The sequence below is a fragment of the Trichechus manatus genome, unplaced genomic scaffold (genome assembly GCF_000243295.1).
Source record: "Trichechus manatus latirostris isolate Lorelei unplaced genomic scaffold, TriManLat1.0 scaffold00209, whole genome shotgun sequence".
NCBI lineage: Eukaryota > Metazoa > Chordata > Mammalia > Sirenia > Trichechidae > Trichechus > Trichechus manatus.
In genome coordinates, this window is record NW_004444145.1 from 48,351 (window position 1) to 52,753 (window position 4,403).

Sequence of the window (4,403 nt, forward strand, 5' to 3'; positions counted from 1 at the left end):
GCCGAACACTTAACCATTGCACCACTCAGCCTTCTTTCATTAGTCATAAGGGAAATGCAAATCAAAACCACAATGAGATATCACTTCATACTCACTAGGATGGCTAAGATTCAAAAAACAACAGGTGGTGGCAAGGATATAGACAAATTAGAACTCTCATCCATAGCTAGTGGGGTTGTAAAATGGTACAGTCACTGTGGAAAAATTTGATGGTTCCTCAAAAAGTTAAACATAGAATTACCGTATGATCAGCATTCCACTCCTAGGTATATACCTAATAGAATTGAATGAAGGAACACAGACAGATAATTATACACCAATGTTCATTGCAGCACTTTTCACAATAGCCAAAAGGTGGAAACATCCTAAATGTCTATCAACAGATGAATGGATAAACAAAATTTGGTACATGCATTCAATGGAATATTACTCAGCGGTAAAGAGAAATGTAGTCCTGCTACTTGCTACAGCAAGGATGAACCTTGAAAACATCTTGTTGAGTGAAATCAGTGAGAAATGGGCAAATATTGTATGACCCCACTTATATGAAGTATCTAGAATAGACAAGTGTACAGAGACCAAAGTCTACTAGTGGTTATCAAGCAGGCAGGGAGCAGGGGGAGAAGAGGATTCAGTGCTTAGAGGGCACTGTTGAGGATTTGGTTAACAGATTAGGAGTCTTTGGCCGACATATGCATTATATCCTGCAGAGATTTTGAATAGTCTGAGGTCTTGTTTTGTTTTACAGCGTGCCTTTCATGGGATACTTGCTTATGCTGGTGAGGCACCTAAGGTCATTTGTACTTGGCCCACGACCAGTTTATCCTTTCACAAGAGGACTTTCTTATAGTGGTGGACACCCTGATGGCTCTTATGTGTCAAACTCATGCTCACTCATGCTCACTTAAGTGTCAAACTCATGTTAATGTTATTTGCATATATGATCAAGACTCTTTAGTAAATTGAAGATCTATATACAGGTGCACAGATGGGGTTAGACACAGAGGAGACTGACAAAGAAGTACATGAATAACACACAAAAGTTTATTACTCACAGGTCCACAAGTAGAGACGGGTGCCAAATGAGGATCAATGGGAAGGCCACATAAAGGGGTGAGCTCACCAGTAGGTGGCGAGCAAGCCAAAAAGTAACCCAGAGACCACTCAGTACATTTCCCATGAGTACGTGGGATTTGTTGGTTTGAAGTATGCACAGCATGAATTTCTGAGGGCTCAGGGGAAACTGGGGCATAGAATAAGGAACATGTTATCTGAGAGCAACTGTGGGCAGGGTAGCTGAACAGGTGACTTACCTATGTGGGACAGGGGCAGAAGAGGACCTGAAGACAGGAACTGAGATAGATGCTGAGGCATCAAATTATGTAAGCCAGAAATTGACTTTATAATAGACCCTGAGCTTCCATTAAGGGCGATGAAAAAAATTGGGGACTGAATAAGGGTAATGATTGAACAACATGATGAACATAAGTTAATGTCACTGAACTGTACACATGAAGAATGTTGAAATGGCAAGTGTTTTGTTACATCTATATTTACTGCAATAAAAAAAAGACTTAAGAGACAGTTCAACCAAACACAATGTAAAAAAAAAAAAGTCACAAACTGACTATCAATCTAACAGAAAAGAGACCTTAGTGATGACGCATGACAAAGATTATTATTATTGTCAATGTTCCTTTTCTTACCCACATTTTTTCTGACCATTCCTTATTGTCTTTTACTTTTTCCTCCTGGAATCATTTTACATTTTTTTTGAAGTACATCCTTTAGATTTTCCTTTAGGTTGGCTTTATGATGAAAATGTAATTATTTCACCTTCATTACTGAAGAATACTTTTGCTAATATAAATTTATAGATTAAAAGTATTTTTCTCTCAGTATATTAAAGATATCCCACTGTCTGGCTTTCATTGTTACTATTGAGAAATCAATATCACTTCACTTCCATTGCGTCGTGGTGTTCTCTATTTCATTTCTGGTTACCTTTAGCATTTCCTTTTCTTTGATGTTCTACAGTTTCAGAACATTAGTATAATCTATCTAAGTGCACACTTATTTTTATTCATATTGTTTCTTGGGATTCATTGGAAGTTCTGTATTTGAAAATTGGTATCTTTCAATCATTCTGGAAATTTTTCAGACCTTAAGTTTTTAAAAAATAGTGCTTCTTCCTCATTCTCTCTGCTATCTTCCTCTGGGTTTCTGATTAGATGTCAGTTACATATATATCTTTGCACTCCATCTTGTATAAATATATTTTTAAATATTCCTTTTCTCTTCTCACTCCGTAGTTCATGCTTTTTTATCTCCTTTTTTCATATATTTATCTCATGGTCTCTTTGCTGCATCCTGGATAATTTCTTCAAATCTTTTTTCTTATTTACTTGATACAACTATTTAATATTACTATCTTCAGGTAATCTTAAAGAGTTGTATCAAAATTTTCATTGCAATTATGTATTTCCTTTTTCTAGACATTTTATTTGGATCTTTAAAAAATTAGTTTTGCTGTTCTTTATAATCTGATATTCCTCACTCAAAATTTGAAACTTCTATCATTTCTTTAATCCTGTTTAAAGCAGTGTTTATATTCAGTGTCTGATAACCTCAATGTCTGAAGTTTTTATGATAGAATATTAGTTCATTGTTTATTTTTTAGGGTTGTTATTGTTGTTAGTTGCCATCGAGTCAATTCCAACCCATGAAGACCTCATTTGCGCAGAGTAGCACTGCTCCATAGGGTTTTCAAGGCTGTGACCTTTCCAAAGCAGATCACCAGACCTGTCTTATGAGGCGTCTCTAGATGGGTCCCAATAGCCAACATTTCAGCTAGTATTTGTAGCTTTTTTTCCTGTGTATTTTGAGATATTTTTACTTCGAGCTTCTCACTTTACTTAGACCTTTATATATGGGAATTTTTTGAGGTCTGGGTTATTAAGTTTCTTCAGAAAGGATTGCTTTTGCTTAATGGTCTCCCAGAGATATTGCCAAGATACTTAAAACTAAATAATATGCTTAAAGACTTTTGGACTGTAAATATGATATTAATTTTTCCTCAAAATCTGAACAACATCTGGTTTGTGACTACGAATTCTACCAAGAAATTTTTTCTCTCACCTAGCATCCAGGTCAGGAACGGTTACTATCATTCCTGCCCCCTTTTACATGAAACGTTTCTTTTTCATGGCCTCTACATGTAGCATATAGTCCTTTAAGGTCCAAGTATTTTGTAGAGGCATATTGACAGACTCATTGCTTTGAATCTTAGAGTATATTGCCTGTCTCCTGCATTCTATACAACATTCAAAATGGAAGCTCAAATTCTTCAAGGTTTGGTAGAAATCCTCAGATAAGCAGATGGCTTTTGTGCTTACTGTGGTAGATTATTTTTTAAATAAAAATGGCCACAATTATTCCCTTTCCTGTGTCTATGTGTCTTTGCAATGACACTTTGTGGTTTCTTTCATCAAGAGATAGAAAAAAAGAAAAATTCTTATGATGTAAGATAAGTAGAAAATGTTGGATACAGAATTGTGTATAATATATAAGATTTTACAATTTTTTCAATCTTCTTCTGTTTCCTTTTGTATTAATTACTTTTTATGATTCCATTCTAGCTGCAGAGTATTGGCTTACTAGTTATATCTGTTTTTTTATTTTTAGTGTTGTTTTAAGGTTTACTATTAGAATATACCATGGACTGCCGGAAGAATGAACAAATCTGTCTTGGAAGAAATACAGCCAGAATGCTCCTTAGAAGCAAGGATGGCTAGACTTTGTCTCACATACTTTGGACATGTTATTAGAAGGGACCAGTCCCTGGAGAAGGACATCATGCCTGGTAAAGTAGAGAGTCAGCAAAAAAGAGGAAGACCCTCAATGAGATGGATTGACACAGTGGCTACAACAATGGGCTCAAGCATAACTACGATTATGAGGATGACATAGGATTTGGTTCTGTTGTAGATAGGATCACTATGAGTCAGAACCAACTCAACAGCACCTAACAACAACAATAACGTAAGAAGTTGAGACAAATCAGAAGAATAAATCTGAGTTAAGTAGAAGTCTGGGAATGATAAAAAAAATCTAAGAAACAGAAAAAATATATACAATAGAAAGAAACGCCAGAGTCAAAAATTGGCTCTTTGAAGAAATAAACCTCATGAGTTGGAACTAAGGCAACAACAACTAAGAACAACAAAATTAATTAATTAATTAATCTTTAAAAAAGAAAAAAAATGCAAAAGTTAACAATGCAAGCAATTAAAAAGGGACACAATTATAGTTACTACAGACATTAAACAGAAAGGATATTATGAATAATTTTATATCAATAAAATTTAAAACTTAGATAAAATGAATAAATTCCTAGAAAAGTT